The sequence below is a fragment of the Streptopelia decaocto genome (assembly GCF_964273445.1).
Source record: "Streptopelia decaocto genome assembly, chromosome: 1".
In the NCBI taxonomy this organism is placed as follows: domain Eukaryota; kingdom Metazoa; phylum Chordata; class Aves; order Columbiformes; family Columbidae; genus Streptopelia; species Streptopelia decaocto.
Genome location: NC_138663.1, coordinates 73,983,164 through 74,010,991, shown reverse-complemented (window position 1 = coordinate 74,010,991; position 27,828 = coordinate 73,983,164).

Here is a 27,828-nt window from a genome sequence, read left to right as displayed (position 1 = left end):
GCCATCTGTATGAGACAACCGCCCTTTCTGCTCTTTATCTGTAACTCCCTCTTGATTCCTCTCTTTAAATCTATCCTTTTTGGCTTGACAGTTCTCCTCAGTGATATCTGCGCTGTTCTCTGTTATTGACTCCAGTACATTTTCATGTTTCTTTATTCTCTACCCTCTGAAACATATATTTCTGACTCTATTGAGTGCTGTTTTCACTAAACCCTTATTGAAGTGAATAGAGCCAAAGTAAAATAATAATAGAAATATGTATGAAAGATACTATAGAAAATAAGGTGAAATGGCTTCCTCTCTTTAGTAGTTCATTCAACATTTTTACAGTGACTATGAATGACTATCTGACTGAAAATTGACGTTAGTTCAGTGTGAAAAGTCATATTATATAATCAGGCACAAATACCATTCTGTTCTGACAGTGGAATTGATAAAAATGGCATCCCAGGTTTCCATTTCTACTCTGGCTCAAGTTCATGCCTACCGTTTAGAAGAGAAACATCCTTTTACTGACTTGCACTCACCTTGCAAAATTCAGCTTGAGTCTCCAAGTCAGCCTGTCCTCTTTCATCATTTATCTTAATCAGTTAAAATTTAAAGTTGTGCAAGCCACCTTTGCAATCTCTTTATTGTATTCTCCTGGGTGATATCTGTATTACTATCAAACGCATAGTCAGCCCCAACACGTTCACCAGATTCAGCTTCCACCCATATCTGTGACTCACTGGCTTTGCCAATTTACCCAGCAACAGCAATCTGGCGTTACTCTTCACAGCCTGACATTGGGCTACAGAGGCAGATTCAGAGCTGTATTTTCTGCACTGGTGATTCATGAGAGAGAGGAGAAGGCAACTCCATCTCCCAGAGCTCGCTGACCCTGCTGCTCCAGCACGGGTGAAATGTTGGCTGGGTGAGCTTGCAGACACGGTTCTGAATTAGAACAGCTGGGTAGTCAGCAAGTCTGGTATAATGACTTAGCAGAGTACAACCCTACTTGGTTCAAAAAGCAATGCATTTGCACGTAAACATGCTAATCAAATGTGCCAGCAAGTATCAGAAGAGAGCTCTTCTGGAGGTGGAAGTGAAAACATTACAAATCTGAAAAAGACTCAAAAAAACTTTGCAGCAGGTTCCTCTCTGCAGACATATAGATCCAAATAACAAGTTGAGAGTGCCTGCTTATTATTCAAGTGACAGGTTAAATATTTATGATGTGACAGTGACATTTCCACTCATGTCAATTGGACAGTTTCATTCCAGTTTCTGCATAAATTAGATTAATACACATTGCAGTCATTCCATGTTTTTATTTTTCTCCTCTGGTGTAAGTCTAATGCATTTTTATCTGTCTAAAAGTGATATTTCGGTTAGCAGAAGACTTTTTCCTGAATTGCACATCACTTCCTGACATAGTTTAGACAAAATTGCCATAAGAGTCTTGAGGACCCATGGCCTAACCTTGTTTAACTGCAAAACAAGTGTAGGAAGCATTGCTGCTCAAGAAATAATTCCAACAACATATTTGAAAAACTGAAAATCACCTCTTTATGCAAGCTAGCATGTTAATAAAACCAAAACTTCGGCTGCTTCGAAGTTCAGTATTGTTAACTCTGTGACTGAGAGCTTAATTTTTGAAATATTCCTGTTTATCTAGTAGTAGTCACTCTGGGGACACACAGACAGCAGTACAGGGAATTCTCTACCCAGTGTGTTCCATTGAAAATACACTCAAAACAGAAACAAAAAACAACAACAACAAAAAACAACAACAACAACAAAAATCCTAAATAAGGCAAACATCCTATACTTTCTGTGACTACAATCAAAACTGCAAATGTGCTGCCCCCCACTAAATAGCTTGTGCTCTTCCTCTGAGTTAAAGGAAACATACATTCTGAAATGTACTTTAATTTACATAAAATTTCAAATCAAATGCCATGTTGGGAAGTCTGCTCCAACAGACCCTACTTGAACAGGACAAATAGACCAGATGGTGTCAGAGGTCCCTTCCAACCCCAGCTGCTCTGTAGAACAAATTACTGGTTATTACCTGGGAAACAATCAGAGAGTCTGGCATTCCCTTAATGAAGACTCTAGTCCTGGTGGTTTGGACCTGCTGGGTGGAAAGCACAAAGGAGTGCATCTCCTGGATGAGCTGAGTCTTGAATCAATCTGTTACTTTCTTTCCTGAGGCAGCGTTAAAGCCCAGCATGCCCTTTACGCTAAGGTTTCCCTATAGTGTATGCATGTTCAATGGCCTGTGCATTGCTGGCTGATGGTCGTCTCAGGGCTCCACTTCCCTCAGGCTGATGCAGGCTGCAGTCAGTGCATAAAAAAATCCACTTTCTTTTTATTATATACCCTCACTGGCTAAATCAGATGTTATACTTTGAAAGTATTTACTGACTATTCAGGTGTTATACCCATTCAGAAGCTGAGAACACTTAGCCTTCTTGCAGTACCAGTATGCTCTAATATCAAGTCTCAGTCATTCGTTTTGCTACTGAAGCCAACTCTTTCCTACCTATTCAACTGCAAACACTGAAAACTATTATTCCTTTTCCTTTACAACAGCTTCTTATATATCTTAGACGCCATCACATCCTTCTTCAGTCCTTTGTTCTTCAGGCTACCTGATCTCATTCACAGTCATCCTTTCCAACTTCTGATCACATTGCTGTATACTAGACTGTCCTCAGCCAAACTACATCTTTCTTGAAGTGTCATGTCCAAAACCGGACACTTCTCCATGCGGAACTTGCCTAGTGCTGAACGCAAGTAAATCACGTATTTTTGCAGGCCACACTTCTTTTTCTGCAACAGCAGATTGTATTTGCCCTCTTCTGAATAACTTTCTCTCAGGTATGTAACTCCTGCTTGTGATCTACTGTGATCCACAGATCCTCTTTTGCACAACTGTTTCAGACCAGAAGTTTCCCAACTTAAATTTCTGCAGGTCATTATTTCTGCCCAGTGTAGCACCTTGCATTTGTCCCTTCTGAAAAGCATCTTCTATTTTTATTATCACATTTGACCTGTTCTTGGTTTTACCATTGACTCGTATGTGGTCTCAGGCCCGGCTATAGCCAGAAAACAAACATTATGATAGTTCTGTGTAAGGAATCAATACTTAAAATGAACAGAGCCATTTAATTCAAGTTGGAACAGCACTGAAAGATTTAAAACAGTATATGCCTTGTGAAAACAGAACAAAACAAAACAAACAACAACAATAAAAACCACACCACCTTCCAATCACAGCTTTACACGTACCATGTTGCTCTGGAAATTATTGATAGTATTTCTAGGTGTGAGAAATAGTTCTGAAATGTAGCCAAACCACTATGAATCTCAAGGTCTCTGGACAGGGAGAAGGAAAACCATTCTCTATCAAGTGCTCTTGAAATAATCTTCTACTTTGGGGAAGGTTTCTCACTTTATTGGCATTTCCCACTTCAAAATTATTAGTATATGTATTTGTTATTCTCTTTCTACTAGTATTTCCTTCACCAAGCCCACCTTGCTGGCTTGCCTCTTCTCCCTGCTTTACCTCAAGGAACTACAGTTACTTTTCCTTGTACAGAACCTAACACAATAGGGCTCATTTGCTTGTCACTTAGGCACTATAGGACAAGTGTGTTAAATAAAGGTAAAAGGCTGAGAGCTTCCTCAAGCTCATAAACAATTTAAACAAAAGGCTATTCAAAAATGTGGCTGCTGTAAATATCTTTGCATCTCTAACACAGGCAAAATGAACAGATTTATCACTAAAAGTATTGCAAAGTAGCAGGAGAAATCAGTGAATTATGAACAAGATATTTTTAAGACAAAAATAAATTATGGCTCATAAAAATGCCAAGTGATACGAACACACCAAAAGCAAAGAGGAATCTGATGAAATACATTCAGGCCACAGGAGAAGGCTGTCAAGGGGGAAGGAAGCCCGAATCAGGATTGTTTCTCAGCATCATCTGAGCATTTATTTGACGTGACAATCACAAGTTATCATTTCAAAATAAAACAATTCATTTCAACGCATGTCTATAAATCATCATACAAGCAGATCTCTCACTTTCATATATGCAAAAAAAAACAACAGATGAACTCAATCGTTTCTTAAACAGAGACTGTCTCCCTTGCTGTCAGTATTTTTCATCCCAGGGCTCTAAGAAAGACCTGACTGATATTGCTATCTTGTCTGGCATTAATATTGAGGTACAGCAATGACATCTCTAGGGCATTTTAAACTTCCTCAAAAATCCTCATTGCCTTTATAAAAGCAGGATTGCTGGTTCTGAGGATACTGTCCTGTTGGTAGAAATACATCCTGCCAAGGCAGAGGACAGAGCTTCAGAAATAATCACACATTAGGATCCATGGGACCCAAAAAAAGAAAAAGAGAAAATAAGTAAAAAATTCATTTATTAGGTAGAAATGAGATTATAAAATATGGTTGCCTGGACTTGAGAAAACAGGAAGATGCTTCCAGCCTTTTGTTTTAGTGATAGTATCTGTCCTATATTTTAGCTAACTGATTACAACTACACATACATAACTGTATAGGATTAGCTCTTCATTTTCTTGCTTCCTTGAAATCATGACCCTAAAGTCAATAGAAAAAATTATTCTGACTTTCACAAAGTGTCTATTCACACTGTGCATTTCAACCATGCAGCTTTGCCAGCTGTTGGCGTAACTCCCAAGCCACATTTCCTATACCCTCTCTGTTACCATGTCCATTTATGTCTGCTTAAGGTCTGACAAGGCTTTATTTTAAATTATTAGTTCCTACAATGAATAACAGAGAAACTAGGACATAAGTGTAATTTTTTCTGTCCATACTAAATTAAAATTGGAAGAGATGCTAATGATACAATATATTCTAATAAGGATTAGTTGAATTTATCAGGTGTGGCAGGACAAAACAGTTTAAAATGTACTTTAGAGTTTGCTCTCTATTGGCCATTAGGTTCCCAGTACAGTAAGTCTAAATGAAGGATAAAATACATTTAAAGTAACTAGCTTGCATACAAAGAAGGTCATCTGTCAGGCTTATCCTCATGAACTGCAGAGGAGCGGCAGGCTTTATGCCTCAAGAGAAATTTAAACTCTTATCTTAACTGCAAAAGTATTTCCAATGAGACAAATTAAGTGTATATCTCAGAAATGCACATGCATGCATGTATTTTGTACTCAGTGGCTTGTAGAAATGTGTCTGCACCAACACATTTAAACAACAAGGAAAAGAAAATAAAACTTTTGGGATACCCCTTGCAAATCCCTGCTGTTCCATTTGTGTGGCGGTTCTTCCTTTCTGAAGGTTATTTATTGCTATAGAGAAGCAAACGTAAAGGAAGGTAATGAGGAACACTGATTGGACTGCTACTTCACAGCAATCATACTTGTTATGAAATTATGTCAGAGGAATAAAACTTAGAGTTGAGTACAGCATACAGTTGGACTCCATTCTAATTGGGGCAATCTGGCAAAAGAGGATTGAATGGGCTACTGCTTCAGCCAGTGCAGTTAAAGTGTGGCAAATTAAAATTCATTACTCACTGATTCTGAAGGAGATTTACAAAATATAGCTACATGCAGGGTCAGACTGTGTGGAGATCAAATATTAATAAAGATACCTAGGGAACCTGTTCTCTGTAGAAATTAAACAGGCAAATGCTTGGTAATACCTAACGTTAAAATAAGAGGCCTATGCTGCAATACTTGAAGAAAACTTTAACAGAAACACGGTCCACCAGCACAAGCCCACTAGACAAAGACTGTGCCCTCCGGTGGGCTCTGCTGCTTCCCAGTCACCTCTGCTCTGGGGATTCTTGACAATCTTAGTGAAGCACACACAGGAGTTATTACTAAGATCTATGAGTGCACTTCACAGCAACCTCAGTCATATTATATTATAAATCCCTGCAAGGCTGATTTATGGTGATACGAGTCACATATAGGAGAGATTGGAGCCAAATTCTGCATGCTGTAGTTCCCTGCTGCCTCAGGACTTGGCCCTTGTGTTAGACAAAAAACAACTTAAATTGAGAATGCTGACAGGCAGCTGGTAATTGTCTGTATGTGAGCGGGTGCAGGTGAATGATTAAAACTGAACATTTGCACTCTCAGACACAAGCCTGCTACTTGCTAACTATAACCAGTTAGGGCTGGTTGTAAATTTTGATGACACTTGAACAAAACAAAGGTGACACATCCTGAATCCTCCAACCAGTAAAAGTACCAGGAGCAAGTAGGGCTACACTCAGTCTGGGGACCCAAGGTATCCAACAGTCACCTACATCTTTTCCAAGACTGCAAATTCATGAAAATTACCCATGATCTTTCACAGAAGGCTTCCAGAAATTGACTAACAAGCCATGAAGCAATGCCTTCTTAATATTGTCTCACAATGCTTAAAGGAATTAAGTCAATAGAAATGAAAACTTGTTACCAGCTCTGAATTATTTTACCTTTTGTTACTTTTAGACACTTTCATAAAGAGTGGTTTGGTCTGTTCCTCCAGGTTAGAAATTCTTTTGATAACTTTCTGCTTGTTGAAAAGCAGATGCATATTTTTTTCTGTCACTGGGCTTTAGACTGACACATTTTAGCAAAGCTAATAGTTCAATTGTACAGCATGGGAATGCAATTGTCAATATGCAACAGGATGTCTCACTGGTCTTTTAATTTACACAGAGAACATAACCCAATAAGCAGTACAAAACTCTGGCATCACCCCTGTACAAAAATATCTTCTGCCAATAGGTCTACTTAGTTTAAATTGATACGCAAATAATTGATTTTTAAGGATCACAGCTTGGGTCATCCCATCATGACAATGACTTCTTTGGAAAGAACAAGTTTTGCTAAAAATATATTTTATAAATTTATTAAAGAGTCCCTGACATTTGTGTGGGTTAACAAACAAAATAGATTACATAATAAGAGTGTTTAAAAAACTTGGCCTGAGGATGCTCTAGGGCAGGGCAATGACAGCATAATATACTTAGTGTCACTGAAAACATCTGACTAGGATGTTAATTACTTGAAACATTGTGTACTTAATTAGTCCTCTGGGTCTTTAGGCACTGGCTTTTGCCCCTAAGTCTGCAAGCTACTGCATGAACAAAGTGAACTGAACAGTTCATTACAGCTCTAATTAACAGATTCTATACATAAACCAAGATTATGGCCCTGACAGATGACAAATAAGTACAGACCCATCTTGTCATCTCCAGGCTGCTTTCTTTCCCTTGGAGTTTTCCAACCAGCATATTCTCAGTTCTGCATATTTTCAGCCTCCACAACAACTGTGCCAAATTTCCTTGACATCTCAACAATGTCAAGCCAAATAATTTCCTGAAATTCTTCTGATATATATCTTTTCTTTAAGATAGCTGATGTAGAGACAGCTGTGGTCTGCTATGTAAACACAGGGCAAAAGAGCTGATGGGCAGGTAAGAAAATGCGTCGAACTACATCACTCAGCTGTCTTCTTGCCATGGACTCGCTGTGCACCTAGAGATTTTGGTTTTCTTCTGCCAGGACCCATAAATACTTTATTCATTAAAATAGGTTAAAGTATGTCAAAATACATATCACAGAATCACAGACCAGTTGGGGTTGGAAAGGACCTCCGGAGATCATCTAGTCCAATTCACCTGCTAAAGCAGGTTCACCCAGAGCAGATCACACAGGAATGTGTCCAGGCAGGTTTTGAATGTCTCCAGAGAAGGAGACTCCACAGCCTCTCTGGGCAGCCTGTTCCAGTGCTCTGGTACCCTCAGAGTAAAGAAGTTTCTCCACATATTCAGAGGGAACCTCCTATGCTTCAGCTTTATATACAGCTTTATATATAGACAGGTTAATAAATATGCTGAAGATTAAGATGATTATTACTAGTATTATCATTATTAACCTTTAGCCTATTTTCAGAGCCCTAATATGGCACTACGTTTGACTTCTTCAATGTTTTTAGAAGCCATGGGAGAATACAGCTTTTCTATTTGTTGATAAAATCAAATGGCTTGCATAGCTCCCTGAACTCCATATACAAACAGTGCTGTTTCTGGAAACTTTCCTGCAAATGGTATAAAAAGTATCTCTGTGAAAATGACATCAAAGTACTGACTTCATAGGGCTTCTCTGATTTCTGTTAAAATCACTCTGTGTTTACCAACAAAGAGAGGAACTTCTTAACAGCTTGTCCCACAGAGACTCCACTTTCTCTCTGTAGGGATTTCTGTAATCACATACAACATACAGAAGTCTTGTGGGTCTATGCAAAGCTTTAGCTCACCTGTTTGAGCTCAGGGAACTTCCATGGGAGAAAATGACTGCACAATATCAACCATTTTTTGTAGCCATACAGCCCAAATTACGTTATACATATAATTTAGGCCACATAAGTTAGGAACTGCTCTCAGTATTAGCTACATGAGCCCTGAGAGACCAACAGTATTAAACGAGGTCAATGCAAAAGTCAAATGATAAATGTGAAGAAAAACTCTGAATTGTTCTATGGAGGCAGAAGATACCAGTTTTGTAACCTCTTATCAGAACAAGCACTGTGCGTCCAGACTGAACAAGTTGTTGCCGTGGTCCCACTAGGAAGATCTTGATTTTGAATTATAGGAAGATGAAAGTACCATTCAGAGACTGCCTAATATATAAAAAGCAATAGGACAAGTCATATCACAAAGGAGGAGAATTTCAAAATGTATTTAGTAAAGGCAAAAGCAATTAGGCCAATGTTCTTTCTAAGCATTTGTCTAGTCTTCTAAAAGATTAAACTTTTCTTTGTTTTGAATTCATACTTGTGTCTGGATGTGATTAATAGAGCTGAAGAAAGGGGAAGAAATCCACAAAGTGCTGTAGTCTTGCATTAAATACCAAAACCTGTTTTTTTTTTTTTAAGTCAGAATGTTACAGAATGTCAGCTCTGTTAGTTTTCAGGGTCCTTAAGGGTTTCTTAAAACTATTTACTTTTGGCATGCTAGTTGGTGGCTGGTAGTTAGGCCTCAACTTTTTTCTTTTCTCAGACTGGATAAAGTTTTAAAACACAAATTCATTTTCCTCTCAAAAACTCAAACATTCATGAAGAGTATTTCCAGTAGGAAATTTAAAATAATTTATCTTGATAGGTGCTAAATATGACTATTACTAGGTCATCCCACACTCACTGGGAACGCATTCAAACAGCTTTTCATTCTGCCACATGGTTATGTATAAAGATACCTCAGATCCTAAAAAGGCTGATTACAAACCACTTACAACCAAGCTTCTTGCTGCTCTGGGATTTCAATACACCAAATACACAACCTTGCTCTTCAGAGCATCATCAGGCAACTACAGAGGTGTGTGTTATTGGGTAATTTTTCACATTTTTTGAGACCATCCAAGTCCAGCTGTTTTGGAGGACAGTTCCGCCCCTCAGGGACTGTGGCAAAGTCAGCCTGAGGTATTATCCCAAAAAACTGGCACACCCTCAGCTTTCCAGTGGGTTCCCCAAAGCCTCAAGGTGTTTCAGATTCCAGCTGGGACCTTCTGCCATGCGGGAGCAGGAGGACACCCTCCCAGCACCAGGCTCGGCAGAAAAGGGCTCCCTAGTCCTTTGGCACCTGTGCCAGGGGAAGAGCTTAACCACTTCTCGGTTAAAGTATTTTTCAATATTTTGCTGCTTTCAAAAGGCCTTAATCTGGAGTTAGAGGGTTAGAGAGAAGAAAGTGTTTTTACCATCAATAAAGAGTAATTCATCTTTTATAATCTTAAAAAAGGACCAGGGAATGCTTATCTTTTTTTTCTTTTTCTGGAGTAGAAGGATGGCAACAGGATTATTGTTGCTTATATTATTACACTCCACTGTCCACCCTAGAGGAAAACAAAGGCAACCCTGTTCAATGTTTGCCTTCCTAATTTTGCCTTTTCCCTTAAAGGAAAGTGCAAATTCAACTATTCGAAGGTTGAATATAATGAGGTCTGATTCTCTGCTACCTGAAGGACATAATCACCACTTCTCGGAAAGTCTTTCACTGACCAAGGTTTTGTTGCTATGACGACTTCTGCTACCATTTGCTTTGGTGTTTACAGTATGACAGTGTGTCAAAAGCTTATTTTTTTTTTTCAATCCACCCATTTTCTCACCTTCCTAAAGGAGGTTTCCATTCTCCACTCTCCACACTGCCCCTGTTTTATGGGCAGCTTTTAAAGGAGGAAAACAGTGTTCTTCATTCCAGAATGACCATTTTGCAGTAGAAAAATGCTATTTCAGGTTGACAAAACCTGAGCATCTTCATCCCTACTCCAGCCATTTACCTCAGACATTTTCTATTACAGACCCAGACTTTTCCAGGGCACAGTTGCACAGGGCAGCAGTGGGGCCCTGCAAACCCCCAGGGGCTGGTGCAGTAAAGAACAGACAGGCATTTGGACTCTTAAAAAGGAAAATAAGAGACTGAGGTGTTCATTAGGGAGAGGGTGTTTGAATAACCCAGACACAGGCTCTGGGAATCCATCTGTGTTGCGAATACAGCTGTGTACTAAGAGGGAGACATGGGTCTGATGGCTTTTTTTGACGGTAGTGTGATGGATCAGGATTGTCCTTTGGTTTATCCTGGCATAGAGCAAGTGCTGCAAGGCATCTCTCAGTGTAAGGACTGACAACAATGGCATCTTTTTTCCCTGAAAAAGAAGTAGCTGTACTGATTCAATGTACAGGGTAGAAGCAGTTATATTGGTATGCTACAAACACCTACTAGAAAACTCCTTTTATTTTGTGATCTACATAACCAACATTCATGGGGAGATGTAGGAAGAGGAGTAAATAGGGTTTATGGCAGAAAATAATCAGAAGGACATACCTACTGAGCAGACAGGACATTTTTATAGATGTACCTCAGCCCTGCACAAGACCAGGCTGAAGTTTTCCCCTTGGAGACCCCCCCAAAGCTGTCCCAGTGGCAGTGGGCACAGCTGCACCAGCCCCTCAGCTGCAGACACTGCCGGCCTCAGCCCTGCCATCAGCCCCAAGCTGGGGATGGCTCCCAAATTGCTCTAGTGCAGATATGGGCTCTGTTGATCCTCTCCCAACCCATAGGCCCATGGCCCAGCCCAGCTTCAGCCTATCCCGAAGGAGGTCCTTGTGCCTCAGTCACTGTCCTGTCGTTCCCCCTCAAAATCACTCCTGCTGGGGCAGTGTACAATGTCGTACTGTGCAAAGCCTATTCCTCCTCCAAATTTCTGTTGCTACTCCAGCCAACTGCTCTAAAAGCAGCTCTTCAGCCCTGCAAATCTTTCTGTTTTTTTTTTTTTTCCCCAGTTACCTTTCAAGTCAGTAGCCACTTTGGAGATGCAGAGAGAATAAAAAAGCTACTACAAAATCCAAACCATCATGGGCAAGATTCAGACCGCCTCCAGACCTTTTGCTGAACTGATCAGAGTTGCCACTGTGCTGCCTCTAGCTCAGGGACTGCTTGTGAATGGGGCTTGTGGTCGCTTGTACAGACATGTGGGAGCGACAGGTCACAGGAACTGCTGTCACAAGCCGACTTCAGTTCTCGGGCATAACCCAGCACACCTTGTAGAGGCTGGTGACTTTTCCTCTTCATTAAAGACAGTGATCATGATACTGGGAAGCTATTTCTTCGCTGAAAGGAATGTTTAAGATGATCCTATACCAAGCCAGTGAGTACATCTAAGAGTAGTGGATCTTCCAAGCTATTCCTGCTGCAGACAAGAAAATCACCCATGCAATGCCTGTTTGCACAGATTTTACTAGAGAAAAGTCCAAACATACTTATACTGTTAATGAGAAAAAAACCCTCAATTTCTGCTCTAGAAAACATGATGGAAGGCTAATAGATGCTTTCACAGATTTCAAAATGACTGATGAAGTAATAAGAAACAAAGGATTAGAGAACAGATTATTCTCAGAGTGGGGAGAGGTTAATGGAAAGTTCAGACACCATGGCACCTAGTATTAGAATATTTATTAATAACTTGATGGAGAAAACGGGGAGAGAGTTGACAGATCGCAGGGAAAAGTAAGGTTGTTTCACTTGAGAGGCCACAGAGGAGAGCTAAAAAAAAATAAAATAGCGGTGATTATGCTGAAGGATTTAATATTGTCAAGGAATATAATAGAAATTAATTAATCCCATCCCTTGGACTACCAAATCACATGGAGTTCTGAGGTTTTGTCCTTTTGGAAATTACTTCTGTTTTGTTACAGTGCTGAAGCACTCTATAGACATGGCCATTTAACATCATCCAGGTTTAATAATGTCATATATTGCTATCTCCTGCTGCTTCCCACTGCCCACTGACCTGGCAGCCACGATTGCCCAGGTCATCTTCATGGACTATTTCTGTTCCTATGGTGAATTCACCAGCAACAGATGTCTGGACACTCCTGGAAGGTGAGAGGTCTGTGTAGGAATAATAATTCCTGCCAGATGGGTGGTGACAAGCAGATATGTTTTTTGCCAGAACAGTTATACATGAAATAGGATGCCTGATCACACTGTAGGCAGGTAGGAGACTACCTGGGGATCTCTGTTTAGGATCCACAGATGGTATTGGACTGACAGAAGCAGGGACCCCACCTGTCCACACATCTCCCGTTCTCACCTTCACCACTGCACTGCGACCACTCAGCTACTCTGAATCACTAATGTTTCAAACTCACCCATTTGTTAGATGAAACAGAGAGTGCAAAACAGAAGAGGAAAAGCCCCCTTGTTTGTCAGATATTATCATATGCTAAAGACCCACATACTGATACAGGTCCCAAATATTTACCTGAAAAGCTGGAGGCACAAGTGAGGTATTGAGTGTTGGTTGTAACTCCTAATTTACCTGGATTTTCATAGTAGACAGGGCAGATCTGATACAGAACAAACTCAAATTATAAACAAACAAATAAAATAATCATAAAGGAACAACTTCCAGAAGCTGCAGTCCCCTTCCAGACTTATTAAGAAATGAAAGTTCTGAGCTTGGTACTCTATGATGCTTACACATCTTTCCTAAAACACTGGCTTTAGTCCATCCCAAAACAGTCTTATGTTTCAGCAACAAGTTACTGAGGTGGATTTTAGACTGTTGTATATTTTTTTGTGTGATGAATTTTCATCTAAAGATTCTAAAAACTCTCTATTTACATAAGGTTTTTGGGCGAATACTCCTAAAAGTTGAAATTTATGAGTTCGTGTTTTGACTATTAGAGCTCTAGAGAGTAATCCAAGGTATTTTGTGAGTAATTTGTTATAAGTGATTATGCAACTGAGCTCAGATGTTGAAACAAAGATTAAATGCTTACAGGATTTCAGCTAAGATCTTGGCTCCTAAACTTAATATTCTACAGAGCTATGCAGACACTAAGGAGGGAAAGAATCTGTCTTCTGAAGAAAGCACTGTATTTAAAATACTTACTACCAAAAGAGGCTATATTCTCTTCGCCACTATGACTTTCAAATTATGATCCATAGATCAGTCTGAGAACTCACAGAGATTTTTAAGGGAGCTGCAAAGGGTAACTATAAGACTGCCTTACTCCTAGCAGTAAACTTGTCCTACTAAGCCTGCTATTGCATTTCTTAGGATTTCAGAGATGAAGAAAAATTTGAAATCACTGGTTCCACAGAAGAAAACTAAATAAACAGAACAAATAGAAAACCAGAAGAAAATCAAAGTTCCACACATGATCTCTTCTCCAAAAAAAAGTATTCACGTAAGGCATTCAATTTGCTCTGCATTCTGACAGAAGTATATTTTAGGAGCAGGTTTAGTAAATAAAATAACTACTAAAACAATTATTTGCCCTTCATCTCTCTTAAGGCAAGTGCCATTGGAGAAGTTTTCAATGTTGAAGCATTAAATCAAGAGACAGTTTTCAGAGAAGTTGCTTCCATACATTTGCATTTCAAGCTGTCTCAGCTCTTTCTTTTTCTTCCTCTCTGTTTTTCTCTACAAGATTTTAGTGACAATTCAAAAAGAAGAAACATGTGAGAAATGTCTGGGGGAAAAATAAATTCACAATTTCAGGTGAAAATCATTAAACGACACACTGTTACTATTGTAACAGTAATTTTAAGATTTATTAAAACATGGGGAAGAAACAGCAAAATCATTTATGCTTCTGATTAATACTATCCTATTTTTTTACACTTCAAATCAAAGGCTGCTCACATTCAGACCATGGTGTGGGAATTACTAAGACAAAACTATATCTGCTTTTTGAGGAATGAGCTAGAGCCCTAGAAAACCAGCTGAACTGTCTTAGGAAACAGAAAGAGGGGATAGCAGTCACCTGGCCTGTGCAGCAGTGCAGTCTCTCAGCACACTCCCTCCTGGTTTCATTTAGTAACACCATTAAAATGTGCAGTATTAAACTCAGTTACCTTTCTGAGACACTCAGTGCTTTTTTTAAAATTTAATTGTACCATGCCCCATTTCAGATCACTCCAACATTCCCTTATTAATTGCTTCTTTCCCCTTCTTTATTCCTTCCCTCACCTTCCAGCATATTCCTGACCAAGTGGGCTGCCTGCAGCTGCATGACATGATTTGCCAACAGCAGACCCAGCTTAAGAAGTTACCACCATTTAAGTGTCCCTGACTGTCTTGAAGAGATTGTTTCAGCCGGTGCCATGTCAGTTTGACAGTTCATGTGGTACTGCTGTTAACCTGGTCTACTAAATCATCCAGCTTAAATCCCTCTTCCCTCTCTGTCACATATAGCAAGACTGCTCCTTCTCAGAAGTCCACTTGAGAAGGAGGCAAACCAAAGAGTGGTGCCCATGATGGTGGTCGCCTCAGACAGAAGGTGCAGGGATAAGTGGCTTGGGAGGTGACAGGATCTGTCAGGTAACAAAATAAAAATGTGGAAACAGAGCTCAAGATGTGCTCTTGTATGGCAAGCCAGTAAAAAACGCTGACTGCTGGTCTCAATTCCTGCCTAACTGGCTAAGCCTAAAGACAAGAGATGAGGCGAGACACAGGGATCAAGAATATTTTGCCACCTGGGTTGGGGCAGTAGACTGGGAAGAGCAAAGGAAAACCAAACAACAATGCACTGCAAAGCAGTGTCGGTGTGGAGTAGGGGGGCACATAGGAGAGGATGGTGATGAACACACAGTTGATAGCACAAATAAAAGTCATTGAGAACAATGCTGCACAAGATCTCTGGATGCTTTGCTCCCTTTCAGCCACTGTTGAGCGCAGGGGGCAGTGGGTCTTGCAGGGTGTAAGGTCAATGGGAGGTCCCTGAGGAACCCCAACCCTCCTGGAACGTTCTTGCCACCATCTCATCAAGACCAACCCAGGCACGGGACGAGAAGGGGCTGGAGCCCCGGGCTCATGAGGCGAGGTGGCGGGCAGTCCCGGTGCCCAAGAGGCGGCCTTTCTCTTGGACAAGAACCATGACAGGTGGCAGCGAGCCCCAGGAGAGGGGCCCTCAGACCCCACCACACTCCTCCTTCTCCCACATTCAGGCATCTTTCAGGACACAAGCCCCCGCGCCCACACCTGCCACCTCTGACCACACCCATCAACCACAGTCACTATGGCCACCATTGTGGCCTCCTGCCTGTCACCAGCCACCTCACTGCCCATTGTTCCGGCCCTATAAAAGCGGGGGCCCCTGCAGCTGGCCCACAGTGCGAGGCCCTCGGACGCCAAGCATGCTTGGAAGGAAGAGGACGCTGAGCAACCAGGTGGCTGGCTGCCCACCTCAGGGTGGGGCGCCACACAGCCACATCCCCACACCGCAGGGGAGCACGGCACCTCCCACCGGGAGCAATGTCAGCTCGTGTGCCACAAGCGCCATCAATCTCACTTCCCTGATCGATGGCATGCGGCGCTTGACTGTGGGCCCACCAGGGTACGGTGTGGAGCCCAAACGTGTCTGCCTGCCAGGCAGCAGCGGGAGCAGCCAGGCGGGTGGCTGCCCAGCATGGCGTGGGAAGCCACAGAGCCGCTCCCCGCTACCCTGGAGGACCACGACACGTCCCCGGAGGAGGCAGCAGAGGCAGTGGAGGAGCAGGACGGGGAGGAAGAGCAACATCAACCCTCATGCCACGACCAGGACCGACATCCGTTCTTTGATTTCGGGCATGCGGAACATGACCGTGGGACCACCAGTGAGCGGCGCGGAGGCCAAGCGTGTCTGCCTGCCACGCAGCAACACAAGCAGCAGGGTGAATGGCTGCCCACCCTGGCGGAGGACACGTGAAAGACGCATCGTGCGACTGGGACCTCCCGGGAGCCTGAGGAAGGCAAAGGAGCAGAGGAGGGAGAGGAACATTCCCCCTCGTGCCATGAGAGCCATTGCCCATGCTCACGTCAACACCGTCATGCAGCCAGCACCTATGGGCAGGCAGGGGAACAGCATGGGGCCGCGGCGTGTCTGTCTGATGAGGCCCAGATGTGCCAGCATGCCAGCAAAGGATGACGTGGAGCCCATGGAGGTGGATCCACCAGACTACGGCGTGGGGCCACTGGCTGTTCAGCCAGCACAGGACACCGAAGAGCCCATGGAGGTGGATCCACCAGACTACGGCGTGGGACCACTGGCTGTTCAGCCGGCACAGGACACCGAAGAGCCCATGGAGGTGGATTGACCAGACTATGGCGTGGGGCCACTGACTGTTCAGCCAGCAGAAGACAGCGAGGAGCCCATGGAGGTGGATCCACCTCAAGAACCATCATCCATGGCGCTGGCTCCACCTGCCACAGGGCTCGTCTGGCAGTTCCCCAGCCACCCAGGCTCCCATGCGTGACACGGCGGCAAACAGCGTCGCAGGAGCGCCCAGCTGTCTCCCTGCTGGTGGCCCAGCCACCACACCTTCGGCACGAGACAATAAACAAAAAGAATAAAAACGCTTTTCTTCTCTCTTCTTTCACACCTTGGCAATCGTGCCTGCACTCCTGTGACACCTCCTGGTCCCTGTCTTTGACTAGGAGGCCCTTTTTGGAAACTTTCCATTTCCATGCCCACCTTCCTGCTTTGGTGCTGCCTTACATTCTGGGTGGCTTTTTAAGGCTGCAACATCAAGAATTGGATAACAGTTCCTTAAAGGGAGTTTAATTCTCCTAGAAATAGCATTGAACCCTAGGAATTTCTGGGTTCCAAATTATCGATCTTGCCTCAGTGCCAGTAGCTATCACTGTAGCCTGGAGATCTAACTAGCTAGTGAGATGGTCCCACTCGTGCCTTTGCAGGGACACATACTCCTGTCGCTAAGACAGGTGATCATGCCCGCATGATCAGGGTGCTGGACTCCCACGGAACTTCAGGGCTCTCTGGTTCCTGACAGACGCCAGGGCACCATCCTGGAAGTTTCTCGGGCACCTTAGGTTTTCTTCACAAAGCTTTTTGCTGCCTGACTGGATAGAGGCCAGTTGAAAAACAGCAATCCAAATCTACATTTTCCTAGTGCTGCAGTGGTTCGTGCCACCTCTACTGGTCACGACTTTCTAGAACACCATTTTGGTCAATGCCTGACTGAATACCGAGCCTCAGAGACTGACCACTGCATGAGGATCAAAAATGTTGGAATGTGCACAGTTCATCATTTCTAAATACCTTCCAAAGCGAGCGTGCTCAGAATGACTGTCCACCCGCCTCTCCCCTACCCATACACACCCACGTAGACACCCCTTCACTCTCCCTTACTTTTACTTGACTTTGCTGAAACTCAGATGCCAGTTCTAGCAGATACTTGTGGGTACTGCCAGCCAGAGAAGTCTGAGGAACTCTACCCACTTCAGCGGAAGTGCCGTGTACTCGGGTTGGACAGGAGTACGACTTGGCTCCTCTGCTTGAGGACAAGCCATGAGAAGCTTTTGTCCTTCACCTTCATACTAGCCAACAGAGCAAGGGTGCACCTCCGACTGAACCCCCTCCCACCTCCAGGCCCCAAGGACCTGCAGCTGGGAGCAACAAGGCAGACGTCCTGGTGGGGGTCTGTTACAGACCACCCAACCGGCACGAAGAGGCAGATCGAGTATGTTGCGGGTAGCTAGGAGAAGTCTCCCAATCACTAGCCCTTGTTCTTATGGGGGATATCAACGTACCAGCTGTCTGCTAGAAATCCAAGACAGCAGAAAGGAAGCAGTCTAGGAGGCTCCTGCAGTGCATGGAAGACAACTTCCTGACACAGCTGGTTAGTGAGCCTACCAGGGAAGCAGCCCCATTGGATCCGTTGTTTGTAACCAGAGAGGGACGCGTGGGCGGCATGTCGACTGGAAATGCCCTAGGGTACAGTGATCATGGAATGACTGAGATTTCTACCCTTGGAGAAGTCAGAAGGGTGGTCAGCAGAAGTGCCGCTTTGGACTTCCAAAGGGCAGACTTTGACCTGTTTAGAAGGCCGGTTGGCAAAATCCCTTGGGAGGCAGTTCTGAGGGATAAAGGAGTCCAGGAAGGCCGGTCTCTCTTCAAGAAGGTCCTCTTAGAGGCGCAGGAGCGGGCTGTCCCCGTGTGCCGGAAGGCCAGCCAGCGGGCAAGAAGGCCGGCCCTGCTGAATAGAGAGCTGCGGCTGGAACGTAGGAAGATAAAGAGAATGTATAAGCTTTGGAAGGAGGGGCAGGCTACTCAAGAGGAACACACGAATTCTGCGAGGTTCTGCATGGAGGAAATTAGGAGGGCCAAAGACCAACTAGAGCTGCGCCTGGGCACCGCTGTGGTAGGCAACAAGAAATGTTTCTAGAAATAGATGAGCAAGAAAAGGAGGGCTAAGGAGAACCTCCATCGTCTGACAAATGTGGGGGGAATCGTAAGTGGCAGAAGATGAGGAAAAGGCTGAGCTACTAGATGCCTTCTTTGCCTCAGTCTTTCATAGGCAGAACAGTTGTGTTCCAGGTACCCAGCCCCCTGAGCCAGAAGACAAGCGCGGCGAGCAGAATGAAGCCCCGCTTTGACACCCACTAGTCTACGGGACCAGATGGGATACATCCAAGAGTGCTGAGGGAGCTGGCGGAAGGGATCACTTAGACACTTTCCATTATCTCTCAGCAGTCCTGGCTAACTGGGAAGGTCCCGGTTGACTGGGAGGTGGCTAACTTCACACCCGTCTCCTAGAAGGGCTGGAAGGAGGATCTGGGGAACTGCAGACCTGTCAGTCCAACCTCGGTGCTGGGGAGGGTCATGGAGCAGACCATCCTGAGTGACATCACACGGCACATACAAGAAAACCGAGTGATCAGGCCCAGTCACCATGGGTTTATGAAAGGCAGGTCCTGTTTGACCCACCTGATCTCACTCTATGACAAGGTGACCCACCTAGTAGATGAGGGAAAAGCTGTGCATCTTGTGGACTTGAGTCTTCAGTAGGGCCTTTGACACCGTATCCCACAGCATTCTCCTGCAGAAGCTGGCAGCTCACGGCCTGGGTGGGTGTACTCTGCGATGGATAAAGAACTGGCTGGATGGCCGGGCCCAAAGAGTTGTGGTGAATGCAACCACATCCAGCTGGCGGCCGGTCACAAGTGGTGTTCCCCAGAGCTCACTCTTGGGACCAGTCCTGTTTAATGTCTTTATCAATGATCTGGATGACGGGACTGAGTGCACCCTTAGTAAGTTTGCAGATGACACCAAATTGGCTGGGAGTGCTGATCTGCTGGAGGGTAGGAAGGCCATCCAAAGGGATCTGGAACAGCTGGATCGTTGGGCTAAGGCCAATTGTATGGGGTGTAACAAGGCCAAGTGCCAGGTCCTGCGCTTGGGTCATAACCCCAGGCAGTGCTACAGGCTCAGGGAAGAGTGGCTGGAAAGCTGCCTGGTAGAAAGGAATCTGGGGGTGTTGATTGACAGCCAGCTGAACAGGAGCCAGCAGTGTGCCCAGGTGGCCAAAGACACCAACAGCATCCTGGCTTGTACCAGGAACAGTGTGGCCAGCAGGACTAGGGAAGCGATTGTCCCCCTGTACTCGGTGCTGGTGAGGCCCCACCTTGAATCCTGTGCTCAGTTTGGGGCCCCTCACTACAGTAAAGACAGCCAGGTGCTGGAGAAAGTTCAGAGAACACAATGAAGCCGGTGAGGCGCCTGGAGCACAGGTCTGATGAGGGGCGGCTGAGGGAACTGGGGCTGTTTAGCCTGGAGAAAAGGAGGCTGAGGGGAGACCTCATTGCTGTCCACAACTCCCTGAAAGGAGGTTGTAACATGGAGGGTGTTGGTCTCTTCTCCAAAGTAGCAAGTGATAGGACAAGAGGAAATGGACTCAAATTGCGCCAGGGGAGGTTTAGATTGGATATTAGGAAAAAAATTCTACACGGAAAGGGTTCTCAGGCACTGGAAAAGGCTGCCCAGGAAGGTGGTGGACTCACCATCCTTGGAGGTGTTTAACAGACAAGTAGGTGGGGTTCTTAGGAACATAGTTTAGCACCAGAGTTAGGTTACGGTTGCACTCAATGACCCTGAGGGTCTCTTCCAACCATAGCAATTCTATAATTCTGTGATTCCATGACCTCTCTTGGTGGCCTACCACCGGCTCCTCGTGACGGGCTGGCGCAACAGCCCAAAGGACACCCAGCCCTCTGCTCCCCTCTCCCCCGGGGCTCGGAGCACAAGAGGTGGCACGTCGCCTCGCTCCGGGGGCAGGGCCGAGAGATCCCCAGGGAAAAAGAGGCCACACAACACTTGGCAATCAGCAATTCCTTTATGGAGTACTGGGAGACCGTGTGCAGGCGGCTGGGCCTCCCTTTCCCGCCGGCGGGATCTCTGGATGCTTTGCTCCCTCTCAGCCACTGTTGAGCGCAGAGGGCTGTGGCTCTTGCAAGGCGTAAGGTCAACGGGAGGTCCCTGAGGAACCCCAACCCTCCTGGAACGTTCTTGCCACCGTCTCGTCAAGACCAACCCAGGCACGGGACGAGAAGGGGCTGGAGCCCCGGGCTCATGAAGCGAGGTGGCGGGCGGTCCCGGTGCCCAAGAGGCGGCCTTTCTCTTGGACAAGAACCATGACAGGTGGCAGGAGGGCCCCGGGAGAGGGGCCCTCAGACCCATCACACTCCTCCTTCTCCCACATTCAGGCATCTTGCAGGACACAAGACCCGTGCCCACACCTGCCACCTCTGACCACACCCATCGACCACAGTCACTATGGCCACCATTGTGACCTCCTGCCTGTCACCAGCCACCTCACTGCCCATTGTTCCGGCCCTATAAAAGCGGGGGCCCCTGCAGCTGGCCCACAGTGCGAGGCCCTCGGACGCCAAGCATGCTTGGAAGGAAGAGGACGCTGAGCAACCAGGTGGCTGGCTGCCCACCTCAGGGTGGGGCGCCACACAGCCACAGCCCCACACCACAGGGGAGCACGGCACCTCCCACCGGGAGCAATGTCAGCTCGTGTGCCACAAGCGCCATCAATCTCACTTCCCTGATCGATGGCATGCGGCGCTTGACTGTGGGCCCACCAGGGTACGGTGTGGAGCCCAAACGTGTCTGCCTGCCAGGCAGCAGCGGGAGCAGCCAGGCGGGTGGCTGCCCAGCATGGCGTGGGAAGCCACAGAGCCGCTCCCCGCTACCCTGGAGGACCACGACACGTCCCTGGAGGAGGCAGCAGAGGCAGTGGAGGAGCAGGACGGGGAGGAAGAGCAACATCAACCCTCATGCCACGACCAGGACCGACATCCGTTCTTTGATTTCGGGCATGCGGAACATGACCGTGGGACCACCAGTGAGCGGCGCGGAGCCCAAGCGTGTCTGCCTGCCACGCAGCAACACAAGCAGCAGGGTGAATGGCTGCCCACCCTGGCGGAGGACACGTGAAAGACGCATCGTGCGACTGGGACCTCCCGGGAGCCTGAGGAAGGCAAAGGAGCAGAGGAGGGAGAGGAACATTCCCCCTCGTGCCATGAGAGCCATTGCCCATGCTCACGTCAACACCGTCATGCAGCCAGCACCTATGGGCAGGCAGGGGAACAGCATGGGGCCGCGGCGTGTCTGTCTGATGAGGCCCAGATGTGCCAGCATGCCAGCAAAGGACGACGTGGAGCCCATGGAGGTGGATCCACCAGACTACGGCGTGGGGCCACTGGCTGTTCAGCCAGCACAGGACACCGAAGAGCCCATGGAGGTGGATCCACCAGACTACGGCGTGGGACCACTGGCTGTTCAGCCGGCACAGGACACCGAAGAGCCCATGGAGGTGGATTGACCAGACTATGGCGTGGGGCCACTGACTGTTCAGCCAGCAGAAGACAGCGAGGAGCCCATGGAGGTGGATCCACCTCAAGAACCATCATCCATGGCGCTGGCTCCACCTGCCACAGGGCTCGTCTGGCAGTTCCCCAGCCACCCAGGCTCCCGTGCGTGACACGGCGGCAAACAGCGTCGCAGGAGCGCCCAGCTGTCTCCCTGCTGGTGGCCCAGCCACCACACCTTCGGCACGAGACAATAAACAAAAAGAATAAAAACGCTTTTCTTCTCTCTTCTTTCACACCTTGGCAATCGTGCCTGCACTCCTGTGACACCTCCTGGTCCCTGTCTTTGACTAGGAGGCCCTTTTTGGAAACTTTCCATTTCCATGCCCACCTTCCTGCTTTGGTGCTGCCTTACATTCTGGGTGGCTTTTTAAGGCTGCAACATCAAGAATTGGATAACAGTTCCTTAAAGGGAGTTTAATTCTCCTAGAAATAGCAGTGAACCCTAGGAATTTCGTGCGGGCTGTCCCCATGTGCTGGAAGGCCAGCCGGCGGGCAAGAAGTCCAGCCTGGCTGGAACACAGGAAGAAAAAGAGAATGTATAACTTTTGGAAGTAGGGGCAGGCTACTCAAGAGGAACACAAGGCTGTACTTGTGTCATTTCTGTCACGGGTATTATCAGAGTTTAAATTTACCAGACAGATATTTGCCTGTTTGTTTTTTTAGTTTTGTTTGTTTGTTTGTTTTAGGCAGCACTTGTATGTCATTTTTTTTCTTTTTTTTTTTTTTAATTGAGGTGCCTAACCCTTTTCATACTCCTGTTAGCCCAGAGTTATGTCCTTCTTTCAGTGTTGTAAACTAACAACCTGTCCATCTCCTGAATATCTCTTTGTCAACTGCCCACATGACCCTAATAGGCAATCTCGTTATTGTTCCCCCTAACCGATTGAGTTCACCCATAATACAAAAAAACCCCATTTTAAACAGTTGCAGTAAATGAGATGGAAACTCATCATAAGTACTGTGTAAAGTAACTCAGGGGAAGAAAAAATACAAACCAAGAGCTACCTTTTCAGTCTACTGCATTAGATCTCAGAAAGAAATAGAGAAATATATTACTTTCTAATTAAAAAGTGAACATTTCAGATTTTTAGTTTTTAGGTTGTCCGAAATGAAAACAGACAACCCTTTCAGTCAAATGCAGATGCCATCTCTGTCCTGGAGTATCATTTAGAAAAAGTATTTCATACAACCACTTATTTTTCAGGTAAAACAAGGTTTGCTGCCACTTTTATTGCAATGGTTGTGATCTTCACCTCAGTGCCAGGATGTCAGTTTTACAAGTTACAGGGAAACAAGGCAGCCCCAGTGCCATTTGATAGCACCAAGCAGTAAAGGCAGGAACAGAATTGATGTCCCACCAAGAGAGCAAGTTTCCCAGCCAGAGCAACCCTGACCCAGTTATCCTGCCTCCTGCTGTCTTCCTACTTACAACAAAAAAGAGTGAGAAAAGACTCCAACTCTAACACTGCCTGTAGTGTCATCTTGGCATCTGCTAGAGATCTGCTAAGCATGTGGGCTGAGGGGGTTATTGCCATCAGAAACATGGGAGGGTTCTCCAGCAGCTGTTCACTGGCCCGACCCTTCTCTCCAAAATGATGACAAGCACCAGGTGACATGTTGACAACAGCAATGCAACTGATGTTTAGCATGAGTTGCTCTATTAACTAAACATCCAAATGTAAACCTTAAGTTTGTACATCAAATAAATACTAAATATCCAGTAGTAAAATCTATAAACATGTAGAATAGGGAAATGCTGTTCCAAGATGAATAAAACAATATTTGAAAGCATTCACATCCTGTAAAGGATAATTTTCTTCTGTTAGGCATATTTTAGAACTCAAGAAGAACAATGTTCATAGCTGGATTGTTGTAGAAAGAGTATTTCTAGAAAATAATAAAATGATCATGAACAAAAAAAAACCTCCTTTTTTTTTGATCTAAAATGTAACTAAATGCTTCACCGATTTTCTTCTTGGGCATTTTCAACGTCTTTAATTACCCTAACAGTCAGGTTATTGTTGTCTTAACACACTATGCTTTGGAATTAAGTAAAAAGCATTTGACAATCATGTTGCCAGGAACATTAAACTCTTGCCAGGTAGTTTAAAATTATGTGTTTCAGTGCCAGCTAAAGACATTCCAAATTTATAAATTGGATCTGAGAACTCAGAAATGAAAACCATAATAAAGATCTGTCACTGACAGACAGAGAGGAGACTCCAGTGCATTTCCTAGCTTCACTCATATGATGAGGATCACAGAACCACAGAATGGTTTGGGTTGGATGGCACCTCTGGAGGTCATCTACCCCACCCCACCACTCATAGCAGGGTCAGCTAGAGAAGATTGCTCAGGACCACATCCAGTTGGGTTTTCAGTATCTCCAAGAATGGAGACTGCACAGTCTCTCTGGGCAATCCGTGCCAGTGTTTGAGCATCCTCAAAGTAAAAAGTTTTTTTCTTATTTTCAGACAGAACCTCCTGTGTCTCGATTTGTGCCCATTGCCTCTTGTCCCATCACTGGGCTCCACTCAGAATGGAATCATAGAATTATAGAATGATTTTGGTTGGAAGAGACCCTCAAGATCATAGAGTCCCAATAGTCTGGCTCTGTCATCTCTACTCCTTCCCATCAGATACTTATACCCATTAATAAGATCTACTTGAGCCTTCTCTTTTCCAGGTTCTACCTTTCTCATTCTCTCCTCATGTGACAACGGCTCCAGTCCCTCAACCATTTATTTGACCCTGTGATGGTCTTCGTCCAGTATGTCTATGTCTTTCTTGTACTAGGGAAACCAGAACTGAATGCAGCTCTCCAGATCTGTTGCACCAGGGCTAAGAAGAGGAGAAAGATCACCTCCCTCATCCTGCTGGCAATACTCTGCCTAAAGCAGCCCGAGAGGTGGTGGGTTTTCTTTGCCATGACTTCACATTTCTAGCTCCTGGTCAACTTGTCCATCAGGACACCCAGGTCCTTCCCTGCAGAGCTGCTTTCCAGGTAGGTGACCCCTTGCATGAAGTGGGGCATGGGATTATTTATCCCCAAATGCAGGACTGCATTTCCCCTTCTTCAACCTCCTGAGATTCCTGTCAGACCATTTCTCCAGGCTGTTGAGATCCCTCTCTACAGCAGCACAACTGCCTGATGTGCCAGTAACTCCTCCAAGTTTTGTGACGCTTGAGCATGTGTCTGTCAACATCAACTTCAAAATTGTTGAGGGTGCACTCTCTACCATCACCTGGGCAATTAACAAAGATATTAAACAGTATCAGCTACCATGTTAAACCCTGGGGCATGGCACTGGCAACTCACCTTTAACTGGACCTTGTGACGCTGACTGCCATTTCAGTCAGTTTTCAGACCACCTCACTGTCCATTTATCTAGTCTGTATTTCATCAGTTTGTCTATGAGGGTCTGATGGGACAGAGAACTGAAAGCCTTACTAAAATTAAAATAAACAACACCCACAGCTCTCCCTTCATCCACCAAACTGGTCATCTCATAGTAGGCTGTCAGGTTGGTCAGGCATGATTTCTCCTTTGTAAATCCATGCTGACTACTCTCCATCACGTTCTCATCCTTCATATGTTTTGAAATGGTTTCCAAGTTTATTTGCTATATCACCTTCCTGCTGAGTGAGGTAAGGTTGTCCTCACCTTGATCTTCTATCAAAACTGAACATTATCAAACTTTCAACTAGAAAGTACTAATGCCAGTAGAGGTTTTTTATTTTATGATCTTAGTAACTGTAAGAAAGAATAAAGGGGTTTTCCACAGATCCCTCTTCCTCTCTTTACTAACCCAGATCTCTCATTACCCAAATCTTTTGGAATTCTTCCCATCTCTGTGGAAAACAATGCCTGTTCCTCGACAGCAAGCCAGGAACCCATGGGCTTTGCATTCTCCTACTTCTTCCAAAATGCATTTCCTTTATCGCATTTCAAACTTCCCTCCCACATCTTTCTAACAAACTCCTCCACTCCTTCCTTCCTCTGCTCCTCCCCAGTCCAAGACCACAGCCCAAAGATTCTCAGCATCCTTTGCCCCAGACTACTCCAGTATTTCCAGTTCTTCAGCTACCAGAATGGAACTCAGTCACACCCCCACAATTTCTACTAAATGAGCTTGAAATGTAACTAGAAGAAGTAATATTAACTCAGAAACCAAAATATGCCAAATCGATAAACCAAGTACCCAAATAAAGCTCTAGTCAACTTTCTATTGAGATAGAAGGCCCAAATGATGGTTTTTCAAAGTAATATATATTATTCCAGGCTTTTTTTTTATGTCTGTAGCACCACAGCTGTTTTCAGACATCAGATAAGACAGCAGGCTAGATGACCATAGTCCCAGGGAATGAAAGATAACCATCAGCAGACTGAGTTCTAGCAATGGAGCCAACTACATTACGTAGTATGTTACAGATCAGAGTAGTATGACATTTTTGGGACTAAGTCTCATACACTAGAATGGGATTATTTCCCAAGTACGGCTTTAGGAATTTATTCCTGCAGGGGATGGATATTTCCGTGTCCCACTGGGACTTGAATGTCAAACCAGACCCTCAGAATGGCCTTCAGGTGAATCCTGATCTTCCCTGGAAACACAATAGGGCATCTCTATTACATGTGAGCAGATGGACACTACTGCCTTAAGACATTGAAAACAATCTTGTAACAAGTGCATATGGTCACAGTGAAAGATTCAGACTTTACACTTCTCCATAATCCTTCCAACAACTATGAATTTCTCCATTGTTGTTGCCAAGTTACACACAGCTCAGTACCAGTTCTCCAGAAAACTGTGCACAGTGACTGTCTAATCTTTGACTGACCTATGTGCTATGCACTGTTACTGCCACAGCCTCATCCTGTTGTCTTACTTCTGTGAAAACAAGCCCCCAGGTTTGTTTTCACTGATTATTACTGTATTTATGAGACTGCTGTCACAAGGATCCTAAATGAAGATATTTTAGTAGTAAGTAGGACAAGTAATATACCCATTAGCTAATTAATAGTTTTAATGTTTTCCAAGGACAGAGCATGACATTTTCTCTTCTAGGATTTATGATTTTCAGAGAACTACTGTTATTATCTCAGCCTAACCAAGTCCCAGCTTCTAACGCAATACCACTAAGCAGATGGTGTGAAGCCCTGCTGACATCCTGATCTGAATCAACGCTGTTAATTCATGCACACACAACAATAACTTTTTGTGTTCTAGTGGGACTGAAAAATCCTGCTTTCCCCTCAAATCATTCACAGCCGCAGCTCAGTTGTGCACATTTCACAAGGGAATGCTACTTCTAAAAGTGCTACTGTGGGAAAATAAGTTCTAGGAGTCTGTCAAATGTATTTGTATTGGCTTATTAAAATTAAAGTAAGTATGAGAATTTGGTCTTAAAACATTTAAATTTCTTACTGAGGTAGAAACTAGGGTAAGTCACTCTGTACTCAGCTGGGAGCCAGATTCAGGTCCTCTCTCTTAAATGAAATGGGGAGACATTGGTGTCAAGGTTTGATTGCAGAGTGACAATAAACTGTGGCAGATGTATTGTTAATCACCTCTGCCCCCGTCTCGCCCCTCCCTCTCCCCCCTTCCCACTAAGGACAGG